This window comes from Vulpes lagopus, chromosome 6 (genome assembly GCF_018345385.1).
Source record: "Vulpes lagopus strain Blue_001 chromosome 6, ASM1834538v1, whole genome shotgun sequence".
NCBI classification, from domain to species: Eukaryota; Metazoa; Chordata; class Mammalia; order Carnivora; family Canidae; genus Vulpes; species Vulpes lagopus.
The window spans coordinates 33,692,129-33,705,872 of NC_054829.1; the positions used below are offsets into that span (position 1 = coordinate 33,692,129).

The 13,744-nt window shown below is 34.1% G+C and overlaps 1 protein-coding gene across 12 annotated transcripts in view; it reads right to left on the minus strand.

Annotated features, from left to right (window-relative positions):
- The window catches only part of FUT8 (fucosyltransferase 8), a 287,889-nt gene that overhangs the window by 202,496 nt on the left and 71,649 nt on the right, over nt 1–13,744 (minus strand). For 2 of the 12 annotated variants that reach the window (XM_041758783.1, XM_041758782.1), the window contains one exon: nt 4,950–5,082. The exons of the other annotated variants lie outside the window; for them this stretch is intronic. The gene's annotated coding sequence lies outside the window, so the exon portion shown is untranslated. The remainder of the gene's footprint in view (nt 1–4,949; nt 5,083–13,744) is intronic. 12 annotated transcript variants of the gene reach the window in all.

The following is a 13,744-nucleotide window of genomic DNA, read 5'->3' on the forward strand; positions in this document are numbered from 1 at the left end:
CAATATTCATCAAATCTAAAATTGTACTTTCTTTATGGTACTTTGACTCCGCTACTGATTCATGTCTATACACCTAAAAAAAAAAAAAAAATCAGTAAGCTCCCATCTGCAACTATTAGAGAGCTCAAGTTTAGACTTTCACTACATTGTAATTCAAGTCAAAAATCTGTCCACTCTTACCTAAAGGCTAAAAAGGCAGATCTATAAGAAAAGGTCAAAATGCTCACTTTGCCACTTGTGGCATACCAAGTCTCATGGACTTCAAACAGATTCAGGAGGGGAGTTCTTTAACTTGAGCCATAATCTGGGTCAGCTGAACCTCTCATTACCCATTTGTCATACACTGTAGACATTTGCATTATATATTTTATTTCTTTCTTCCCCAAATTACGTAGAAAATATCTTATAGGAACAGAGTATACCTTCCTGAATTCAGAAGTCTACAACTCAGGTTCTGACAAATTGGATACTCAAGTATTTGTCAAGCTGGATTCAATCTATAGTTATAAAAATAATATTATTTACTTTTGTGAAGTCTTCAGTTTTTTAGACATTTTCAGGTGACTTCATTTGATTGTCCCAACAATCTTATAGTCACATCCAAGATCTGATCTCATTTTTCATGAAGTATCTTAATGGAAGCTCATAAGTCAAAGTAACTAACTCAAAATTATTCACTTTTGTATGTCTTAAATACATAAATTTAAAGTCCAAGACCACACTGGTCATTGGTGACAAAGCCAGAACTGCACTGAACTGTATCACATGACACCACACTAAAGCCCTTTTCAGAGAGAACCAGCAGAGGAAGGAAGAAGATGAAAGAAGAGACAGTGACAATATCAAGTTTTGGTAGTGAGCTAAATAGACAGCCAGTCCCTAAATAAAATTAAATTGCTTCTCACATTTCATTTTTCCTATCTTCTTAAAGTCTTAAAGTTTTATTTTCTTTCCTAAAAGTTTAAGTTTCTTCCTTTATTTTCACATAATTAGCTGTATCTTCATCATCAAAATTATACTCAATTTCAAACAAGCCAATCTATGTTTTAAAAGCTATGTAATTTAAAAAATAAATAAGAAATAAAAGCTATGTAATTTTGTAAATAGTTTCTTTATTCTGTCTTAATGAATGTATTTAACTACTCATTTGAATTCACCAGGATTCTCTGAAATGGCTTTTGTTCAAATTTTCTCTTTCTAAAAATACCTATATAAGTCCACATTCTGCTGATACTATTAGACTCATGTGAGGAAAAAAACGGCAGTTTCTCTCTGAAAGTACCTACAATGAGCAATCAATCAACTTTAGCCGACACCCAAGAATATAAGCAAAGTTAACTTGCTACCTTTGTCACTCCTGAGTTCATATTTAGAATGACCTATAAATCTTCTATTTAATCAATGACTTAACGTAATTCATTCAATTCTTTGAATCTGTTTCCTCCACGTATAGCAAGAAGAAAATTGGCCTAGATCTCTGGAATTTTTTTTTAAGATCTAAAGAATCCCTGAGTCTGGAGATTTATTTTTTAATATTTTTTTTTATTTTTATTTATGATAGTAACAGAGAGAGAGAGAGAGAGAGAGGCAGAGACATAGGCAGAGGGAGAAGCAGGCTCCATGCACCGGGAGCCTGATGTGGGATTCGATCCCGGGTCTCCAGGATCGCGCCCTGGGCCAAAGGCAAGCGCCAAACCACTGCGCCACCCAGGGATCCCGAGTCTGGAGATTTAAATTCAAGTTTATTTGCCCTCTAAAAGTTGATTTTTTTTTTTTAAGATTTTATTTATTTATTTGAGAAAGAGAGAAGAGAGAGAGCATAAGCAGATGGGAGGGGCAAAGGGAGAAAGACAGACTCTGAGCAGGGAGCTCGACTCAGGGCTTGGTCTCAGGTGTCTGGGATCACGACCTGAGCGGAAAGCAAATGCTTAACTGACTGACCCCGTAGGTCCCCCTAAAAGTTGATTTCTTAAACTAATGCACATATTTTTACCTTTTCTACCCACTGTACTTGAAGAACCATGTATCTTTGTACCCTAATCCCTTTAAACATGGTAGTATTTACATATAGGTATGTTTCATTTGCTTTTCTGCCTGAAAGTGTTAAATTGTTAGCTTTGGCACAAGACTTTTTGAATTTCCCTACGTGCAATTCAACCTCAAATGACTCAATTCTAAAACGTATCTGAGAATACAACACTGTAAAATTATGGTTAGAATCCAAGTTATTATAGATAGCCCATGACTGATATTCAACAGAACATCTGCAAAAGAGAAGGCAATTAATTGAGACAATGAGATTGGTCCCGAACCTTGCTCTTAGCCATAGTTTTTCATAACCCTTACAGCCAATCCTTGACTAACTGAAAACCAGACCTTAGAATGACATCCACATCCCTAGATCATAAAGCTACAGGGAGAATGATGAGAGCATTAACATGGATGTACTTAACTTATAATTTATCATCATAAAACTTGATCCAAAATTAAGAGATTTACCAAATTTGTTTTTAGACAAGGTTAAAGTCAATTTCCTATTAGAATAAAATTTGAAAAATATTTTTGAAAAAAAAATTGAAGTAAAATTTGAAGAAAAAAATAGATGTATGGTTTTACAGATTCTAGTTAACTTGTAATAATATCAGCATTAGCTCAAATTTAGATTTAAAAATTATTCTCCCCCTAAACACTTTTAGCAGATGCCTTAGCCTTGATAAAAAACAATAAACTATGTTTGGAATACACGTATATCTATAAAATTAAATACAGAAATAAGATGATAAAAATCATTTAACTGTGCATAGAGCAGAACAAAAAAGTTCCAAAAACCGTAACGAAGAATCACATATAATCTTCACATCTGCATGCAGTTAAACATATGGTACTCCAGTTTCAGGAATCTTGAGCTCACCAAAACTTTTACAACTAAATTTGGGTTACTTGGGGTAAGGAAAAGAAATGAGAAAGGGGAGTGGAGCCTTTAAAAACCCCTATTTTGACTAAATCTGCAGCTGTAATTACAGCTGTTCTGAAGCTTTCTTGGACTGCCTAATTACATTTTTTCTAAATAATAACAACCAAAAGTAGGCTTAACGAACTGAAGAATGATAGGAGGACTTCATAGTTAAAAGCTATTTTTTATATAAAATTAATTTCCTATTGTTTTTTGCTCTGCAACTATTAGATAAAAATTGCTATATACGTACAAGAAACTCTGTTTCCTTGAGTTTTTGAATTTTTAATTTCTTTAACAGAAAGTACAATGCACTTCTTTCCTTTGATAATTTTGCAGCAACTCTATGTTTCTTCTCCTTACCCATGCCACCTATTTTATGTAACTATGAGACCAGTCTATGACACAAATTACATACATGTATGATATCAATAAACAACACAGCCTTTTTTACTATCATTCTAAACATACTATAGTCCCCCCTTGCTTTTCCACAGGGTACATAATTCAAGACCCCAAATGGACTGAAATTGCAAATAGCACCAAACCCTATATGTCCTATACATGTATACCTATGATAAAGTTTAATTCATAAATTATACACAGTAAGAAATTAGCAACAATAACTGAAAACAAAATAGAATTATAATACGCAAAAATAAAAACCATGAATGTGGTTTCTCTTTCTGAAAATACCTTATCACCCCTCTTCCTGTAAGGATGAGAGATGATACAATGCTACATGATGAGATAAAGTGAAGTGAATGACACAGGCAATGTGACATAGCATTAGGCTACTACTGACCTGACTGAGAAGGAAGATCATCTGCCTCTGGACTGTGGCTGACTGTGGGTAACTGAAACTGTGAAAAGGAAAACTGTGGATAACAGAAACTACTGGAACTACTGTATTCTCTAATGGTATATTTACTGAAAAGAGTTATATCGTGCAGCAACACGAATGAAGTTATATGTCCTTTAAGACTCACTTTTTTGGGGGGGGAGGGAGGGTGGGAGGGGGTGGAATAAAATACTATTTTTACTGCCAAAAAAAAAAAGACTCACTTTTGTATTATATTTTAGATATGACTGGCATCTCAGTTAATTCTCTGGAATAACATCTGAAAATCACAAATCTGATTTCAGTTGAAGATGGTGACAAGATTCCAAATTCACCTCCTTCCAGAGATGTAATGAATCTACATCTAAACATGAAACAAGTCATCCCTCTGAAAGAAACCTAAAATCTAGCTGAGTGACTACTACACATAGGACAAAAAAAAAACCATAAATTGAATGGGTAGGAAAGGCTGAGAAACACTCTTTCCATAAACCCCACTCCAGCACATCAACATACAACTGGGAGAGAATTCACAATTGCCAGCTTCTCCCTGAAGAAAAAATATTTTCTGGGGCACCTAGGTGACTCAGTTGGTTAAGCATCCAACTCTTTGTTTCAGCTCAGGTCATGATCCCAGTGTCATTCTTTCTCTCTCCCTCCCCCTGTGCCCTCCTCTGCTCGTGTGCCTGCATGAGCACACACTCTCTCTCAAATAAATAAAATCTTTAAAAATTAGGTTAGATCAAGTGGAAGAAAGAATCAGCAAACTCGAAGATATGACAGTGGAATTCATCCAATCAGAGAAGAGAAAAAAAGAATGAAAAATAGTGAATGTAGCTTAAAAGAATTATGAGACATCATCAAATATACCAATATATATATTATGTGGTCCCAGAAGACAAAGAAAAGGGCTGAAAGCCTATTCAAATAAATTACAGCTGAAAACTTTCATAACACAGGAAAAGAAACAACATCCCAAAGAATTTCAAACAAGATAAATCTAAACCAAGACACACTATAACTGTTAAAAGTTAAAGACAAGGACAGAATCTTAAAAGCAGCTAAAGAAAAACTTGTATTATATAAAAGGAAATCTGAATAATTTTTGCAGGTGAGAAGGAAATAGAACGAGTGATCAAAAAAAAAACTACCAACCTAAAATATTCTCCCCAGCAAAGTTGTCCTTCAGAGTTGAAGGACAAAGAGTTTTCCAAGGAAGTAAAAGCTTAAGGACTTCATTGATCCTAGGTCAGCTTTACAATAAATGTTAAATAACGACTTCTTCAAGCTGCAAACATAAAAATGCTTATTAGTAACAAGAAGACAAATTAAAGAACAAATCTCCCTGGTAACAGTAAATACATAGTTCAATTCAGATGAATATAATTTGTAATGAAGGTGGGTAAATCACTTGTGAATCTAATAGGAAGGCTCAAAGATAAAACTAGTAAAACTAGTAAAACTAACTACAATTTGCTGTGGATACATAATTGGATACATAATTTGTTAATGGACACACAAGGTAAAACAATATAAATTAAGACATCAAAAACAGGATATATGGGGGTACAGAAAAAAGAGAGAGCTTTATTACACATTTGACAGAAATTGCTACCAACTTAAAATAGACTGTTACAATATAAAATGTATTACAAAGCCCCAAGGTAACCACAAAAGAAAAACCTATAACAGATACATAAAAGATAAATCTAAACATAACACTATAGAAAATCATCAAATGACAAAAAGATAAAAACGGGAACAAAGGAATTATAATACAGCCAGAAAACAATTAACAAAATGGCAATAATAGGGATGCCTGGGTGGCTCAGCAGTTTAGTGCTTGCCTTCGGCCCAGGGCATGATCCTGGATACCCGGGATCGAGTCCCACGTCGGGCTCCCCGCATGAAGCCTGCTTCTCCCTCTGGCTGTGTCTCTGCCTCTGTGTGTGTGTGTGTCTCTCATGAATAAATGAATAAAATCTTTTTTAAAAAATGGCAATAGTCAAGTCCACATGTATCAATAATTACTTTAAATGTAAGTGTACTAAGTTCTCTTATATATCTTAAGAATATATACAGACTGAAAGTAAAGGAATGGAAAAAGATATTCCAGACAACTAGAAGCCAAAAGAAAGCAAGAATAGTTACACTTATATCAGGCAAAATAGCCTTCAAAGCAAAATACTGCAAGAAGAGATAAAGAAGGTCATTGTATAAGAATAAAGAGGTCAGTCCAACAAGTAGTTGTAACATTTTTAAATACTTATCTACCCAACATAGAAGCATCTAAAATTATACGGCAAATAATAGTAGATCTGGAGAAATAGACAGCAACACAATAATTGCAGAAACTTCAATATCCTACTTTCAACAATAGATAGATCTAGAAAGAGTATCAATATGAAAACACTGGACTTAAACTATATGTTTGACCATATGGACTCAAGAGAAATTTACAGAACATTCCACCCAACAGCAGCAGAATACTTAAGTACACATGGAACATTCTCCAGGATACATCATATGTTAGGCCATAAAATAGGTCTTAACAAATTTAAGAAAAATGAAATCATATCAAGCATCTTCTCTACAACATCAAACTAGAAATCAATCACAAGAAGAAACTGGAAAATCCACAAATATATGAAGAGTAAACAACATGCTATTGAATAACAAATGGGCAAAGAAAGAAATAAAAAAATATCTATGGGCAAATTAATCTGGAAATATACAATGCAAAAGCTTAAGGGCTACAGCAAAAGCAGTTCTAAGAGGTAAGTATATAACAATAAATACCCACATTAAGAAAAAGAAAAAGCTCAAATAACCTAATTGACTCATCAAGGAACTAGAAAAATTTAAAAAACTAGAAAAATAAAAACAAACTAAAACCAAAGTTAATTAAAAAAAAAAGACTAGAGACTACAGTGGAAATAAATGAAATAGAAACTAAAAACAGAAAAAAAAAATGAAACTAAGAACTAGTTTTTTGAAAAGATAAAACAGACAACATTTAGCTAGACTACCCAACAAAAATGAGAACTCAAAATTGTAATGAATGAGGAGACATTACAACTGGTGTCACACATATACAAAGACTACTACAAACAACTACATACCAACAAATTGGACAACCTAAGAAAGGGACAGATTCCTAGAAATATACCAACCTACCAAGACTAAATTATGAAGAAATAGAAAATCTGAATAGGACAATTACTAGTATGAAGATTTAATCAGTCATCAAAAACCTTCCTACAAAAAAAGTCAGGACCAGATGGCTACACTGGTAAATTCTACCAAAAGGGCAGCTCAGGTGGCTCAGCAGTGTAGCGCCGCCTTCAGCCCAGGGCCTGATCCTGGAGACCCCGGGATCGAGTCCCACATCAGGCTCCCTGCATGGAGCCTGCTTCTCCCTCTCCCTGTGTCTCTGCCCCTCTCTCTCTGTGTCTCTCATGAATGAATGAATGAATGAATGAATTCTACCAAACATTTAAAGAAGAATTAACATCAATCCTTTTCAAACTCTTCCAAAAACTTAGAGAAGGGAACATTTCCAAATTCATTTTACAAAACCAGCATTATCTTTATAATTAAAACCAAACAAGGGCACTACAAAAAAGAAAACTACAGAGCAATATCCCTGATGAATATGAATGTGAAAATCCTCAACAAAATATTAGTAAACAATAAAATAAAATAAAATAAAATAAAATAAAATAAAATAAAATAAAATAAAATAATAATTTTAAAAATATATTAGTAAACAGAATTCAACAACACATTAAAAGGATCATACACCCAACAGCGTGGTCTAATGGGTTTTTCCCTGGGATGAAAGGATGGTTCAATATAGGCAAATCAATAAATGTAATACTACACATAAAATGAAGGATAAAAATCATATGGGGCACCTGGATGCTCAGTTGAACATCCAACTCTTGATTTTGGCTCAGGTCATAATCTCAGGGTTGTCAGATCAAGCCCCACATCAAGCTCCATACTGGGGCATGGAGCCTGCTTAAGATTCTCTCCTCTCCCTTTGCCCTTCCCCACCACATTCTCCTCTCAAAAGGAAAAAAAAAAAATTTATCATCTCAACAGATGAAGAAAACATGTAAAAAAATTGAAAATTCTTTCATGATAAAAACTCTCAACAAAGTGAATACAGTGGGAACATAACCTCAACATAATAAAGGCTACATATTACAAACCCACAGCTAACATCATACTCAATAGTGAAAAGCTGAGTTTTTCCTCTAAGATCAGGAACAAAACAAGGATGCCCACTCTCACCACTTTCATTCATCACAGCACTAGATATCCTAGCCAGAGCCAGTAGGCAAGAAAAAGAACTAAGACATCCAAACTGGAAAGGAGTGAGTAAGACTCACTATTTGCAGATGACATGATATTATGTATAGAAAACCCTAAGACTCCACCAAAAAACTGTTAGAACCAATCAATGAATTCAGTAAAAATGCATGATAGAAAAATCAATATATAAATATCAGCTGTGTTTATATACACTAACAACAAACAGAGTAATTAAGAAAATCCCATTCACAACTGTATCAAATAGAATGAAATAAAATACTTAGAAATAAATTTAGCAAAGGAAGTAAAAGATTTGGACATGAAAACTACAAGACACTGATATAAAGACACAAATAAATGGGAATCACAATTAAATCTGTGTTCACAGATTGGAAGAATAGTATTAAAATGTCCAAACACCCCAAAGCAATCTACAAAATCAATGTAATCTCTATCAAAATTCCAATGGCAATTTTCTCAGAACTAGAACCACCAATCCTAAAATTTGTATTGAATAAGAGATCCTAATTGAGATCTCAAGATCTTAATGTTGAGAAAGAACAAAGCTAGAGACCTCACACTTCCTAATTTCAAATTACACTACAAAGTTATAGTAATCAAAACAGTACAATACTGGCATTAAAAAAGATAAACCAGGGGATCCCTGGGTGGCGCAGCAGTTTGGTGCCTGCCTTTGGCCCGGGGCGCGATCCTGGAGACCCGGGATCGAATCCCACATCTGGCTCCCGGTGCTTGGAGCCAGCTTCTCCCTCTGCCTGTGTCTCTGCCTCTCTCTCTCTCTCTCTCTCTGTGTGTGACTATCGTAAATTAAAATAAATACATAAAGATTTTTTTTTAAAAAAAAAGATAAACCAATGAAACAAAACAAAGAGATCAGAAATAAACTCATGCATATATGGTTAATAAATAAACTCTTGACTCTTAAATTTTTTTTTTTTTTTTTTTTTTTTATGATAGGCACACAGTGAGAGAGAGAGAGGCAGAGACACAGGCAGAGGGAGAAGCAGGCTCCATGCACCGGGAGCCCGACGTGGGACTCGATCCCGGGTCTCCAGGATTGCGCCCTGGGCCAAAGGCAGGCGCTAAACCACTGAGCCACCCAGGGATCCCTAAACTCTTGACTCTTACACAATGGTCAATTAATATTTGACAAGCCAAAAATATACAATGGGAAAAGTATAGCCTCTTCAATTAAATGATGTTGGGAAAACTGGACAGCCACAGCCAAAAGAATGAAACTAGGCCCCTACCTTAAATTGCAACAAAAATCAACTCAAAATGACCTGAAACTATAAAACTTCTAGAAGATAACATAGGGGGTAAGCTCCTTGACATCAGTCTTGACATTGATTTTTTTTCAATTTCAAAACACCAAAAGTAAAAGTGACAAAAACACAATAAACAAATGGGATTATATAAAACTTAGGAAGCTTCTGCACAGCAAGGAAACCATCAGCGAAATTAAGAGGAAACCTACAGAATGGGAGAAAATATTTTCAAACCATATACCTGATAAGGGGTTAATATCCAAAATATAGAAAAACTCATACTACTGAATAGCAATAATAAATAAATAAATAATAAATAAATAAATAAATAAATAAATCTGATTTAAAAACTGACATTTTCTCACGGAATACCTACAAATGGCTATCAGGTATGTGAAAAGATGGCTCAGCATCAACTACTCATCACCAAATGCAAATCAAAACTAAAATGAGATACCATCTCATGCCTGTTAGAATAGCTATCATAAAAAGGGAAACGTGATTTAACAAGTGTTGGTGAGGATGTGGAGAAAAGGAAACCCTTGTGCAGTGCTGGTGGCAATGTAAACTGATACAGCATACTATGGAGAACATCAGAGCTTTCCCAAAAAATCAAAAACAGAATTACCCAAATGATCCATATAACCTTCTCAGTATACACTCAAAGGAAGTGGAAATAGGATCTCAGAGACATCTGTACTCCCATGTTCCCTGCAATATTATTCACAAAAGCCAAGATATGGAAACAACCTAAGTATCCATCCACAGATGAATAGATAAAGATGTGGGGTGTATATGTATATATGTATGTGTGTGTATGTATATACACGTATGTGTATATATGCAATATTATTCAGCCGTGAGAAAAAAAAATCCTGCCATTTCCAATTTCTCAATAAATCTTGAGAGTGAAATAAGCCAGACAGAGAGAGAAAATACTACATGGTATCACTTCCATATGGATTCTACCAAAAAAAAAAAAAAAAAGAAAAGAAAAAAATCAAACTCATACTAACAGAGGGTAGACAAGTAATTGTCAGGGACTGGATGGTGTGGAAAATAGAGAGATGTTGGTAAAGGAGTATAAGCTTCCAGTTATGAGATGAACAAAGGCTGAAAATCTAAAGTAAAGCATGGTTACTATAGTTGATAAAACTATGCTATGAAATTACTAAGAGAGAATACATGAAATCATCATTATGTATCCTTTAAATATTTTATAATATTTGTCAATTATACCTCAATAAAGCTGAAAAAAAAATCACAAGTCTATGGAATTTTTTAAATACCTGATTTGTTCATTTTAAAAAAGTCCTAAATGACCAAGATTTTACATTGCATATTTTTATTTCTGTGGGTAGCAGAAATTTCTACAAAAACATCAAGAGTAAATGAAGGTATTTTCTTAAGAAGAAATAAAGGATAAAGAAGTCTTTCAGAGTTCTCAAGATTTAAAGATAAGAATACTATAAAAGATACTTCTCAGAAAATTAAAGAAAACTATGGTAGTGACATTTATATCATATCACTAAGTGTACAAATGGAGGAAAATGAGATTTAAGAAGCATAGTAATATATTAGGTAGAAAAGATTCTCACAAGTGACTATTTAAATGTAGATAATTCTTATCTCTAATTTTCTCTGAATATCAAAAAAAAGAAAGCCACATTATGGAAATATTTGTGATATTCTGCAGAACAACAACAAACATAAATAACTTTCTTATAATTTATGGGAAACTGCTTAACTATACATGACAATACTAAAATGCTGATTATATCTAACGCATTTACTCTGAGAGCTTTAAAGTAAATAAAATATATTTTTCACAGTTATGGTAAGTACATCCATGTAGAAATAGTAGATATGCCATTCTTCATATTATTTTTCTACTCAAGCTGTTTTGAAAAGTAAAAGGTCTATGGTGAGCTAGATAAGAAAAAATAAGAAATTTACCTCCCTTTCTATATTCTGAAAAATTAGAATGAAATACCCCAAAAACCCTAAAAATGGTGGTCAGATATTCATACTTTCCCAATGTCTGAACAGCCCAAAGTTTTCTTTGGATGCTGACAATAACCTTGTATTTAAATTACAAGTTAAGTAAGCATTACAAAAGGAACACAGGAAGCCTTAAAGCAAGAGGCAAACTATCAGATAACAAAAGGATTCATGATTCAAAGAGAACAAGAATAATTTAATTTCAAAGCACAGATTATATTTACAGGAGAACGGATTCACCTATAGTCAAAAACTACCTCATAAAGGCAAAGAAATCACATGAAGCACCAAATTCAAGAAAGAAAATGCTAAGTACCAGCTGCTAGAAACCAGTAATGCATTAAATAGATACAAGAGAAGAAATGATCCATTTAGTCACAAGCTAAGCTCCCTGAAAGTATAGGTAGGAAGCTATGGAAGGTTAGCTGCAAATACCAATATTCAGAAACTAGCTATCAAAAATAATTTCATTTGACTTCTACTAGAATCATCACAGAAAGATAAAGCAAAATTTTAAAAAAATCAATTTCAACTTAAGTTGAAGACGTGTCATCAACTAAAGTAGCTTCTGCAAAACCTATTTGAATCTCCCTTCCAGTGATATGTCTACTTTGAAGATTTTCACTATCATGCATTACCATTCCTCTACTACAGAGCAGCTGCATAATAGAATCCAAAACACAATGCAAAGAAGGCAGAAAGAGAACCTTCTAGCTCTACAAAATACTTAATTCCTTGTTCTTTATAGTTTCATAAAGATATTACCTCTGAGATCAAGAACTAGAGGGGGTATAAAATCATACCCAGGATAAAGGGTTCTTATACTAGTGGCAGGGGTGTAGGGGGAGAAGAATGCAAGAGTCAATGACAGAAAAATCTACTGTGCAGACCCTAAAAACATGAGAGTTTTGCAGTGGTCCTCTCATGTCCTTGACTGACTCTCACATCTGCTTCTCCTCAAACTTCTTGAAAAAATCTGCCCAATGGCTACTAATCTACAAGATCAATTCTCTGAGAGCCTTGATGAACTACTCCCCGAAACTGGTTGAATGATGCCTAACCCCTCCTGCTAATGGACCTATGAAAAACTGCCAACCTTCCTCAAGTTAGAACTCTCCTTCAAAACATTTTCTAATATAATTTTATGTTCACAGTGTTCTGGTTAATTTTCTTTCAAACTATGAGAAGTTCTAGATCAACACAGCAGGAATTGGCTTCATTTTTTATTTTCTTGATGGGTTTCAAAGTAACTATGGGCACTACTTCTGTATCTATATATAATCAAAAGGAAAATAGGCAACAGAAAAGTAATGCTTCTATTGGTCATTTAAAAAACAATGAAGACAAAGACATTTATTAAGCACCTAACTACAGCTATGGCACTTTTATGTAAATGATTCTATTTAATCTTCATTACAACTCTTGGGGTAAATGTGCATTCTACAGATGATAAGTCAGAAACTTAGTTTAAGAAATTTACTGAGTAATCGAAGAAGGACAATCATCATATGGTTTCACTCATACAGGGAATAGAAGAAATAGTGAAAGGGATTATGAGGAAAAGCAGGGGAACTGAGTGGGAAAAATTAGAGAGGGAGACAAAGGGTTGCAGAAGGGAAGGTGGGCAGGGGATTGGGGTACCTGGGTGACGGGCACTGAGGAGGGCACTGAGTGTTATACTATATGTTGGCAAATCGAACTTCAATAAAAACAAATGAAAAAAAAGAAACTTACTGAGTTAGCAAGTGGTAAACACAGGACTTAAACCCAATTATCTCAGGGCAATTCTTTCCATTTCACCAAAGCCATCAGCTACACTGCCTTAATTCTAACTATTTTAGTCTGTAAGAAACAACTGCATTCTTTCTAAGCTGCTTGTGTTCTGCCAGGTGTACTTATTTCCTTTTTTTCAATCATCAAGTAAGCCTCTGTGCTTTAAATTTTTCTTCATGTAATCATCTATTGCTTTCACTCCTTCCTAAACACTGATCAAAGATCCTTAAATATCCATATCCTATAGCTGTCTCCCACCAGTAATGCTGAATATCAATTTAGAGTTAAAACAATTGTACTCAATCAAAAATTGAGAATGTCCACTCTCACCATTTCTATTCAGCATTATACTAGAAGGTCCAGCCAGTGACATTAGGCAAGAAAAAGAAAGAGAAAACACAGACTGGAATGAAAGGAGTAAAACTCTCTTCATTCACAGAAGACATGACTAATCCAGTGGAATCCACAAAAAAAAAAAAACCCTACAGAACTAAAAAATGAATTTTGCAAGGCTGCAGGATATAAAAATTGCATTTTTATATATTAGCAATGAACAAATGGAAAGTG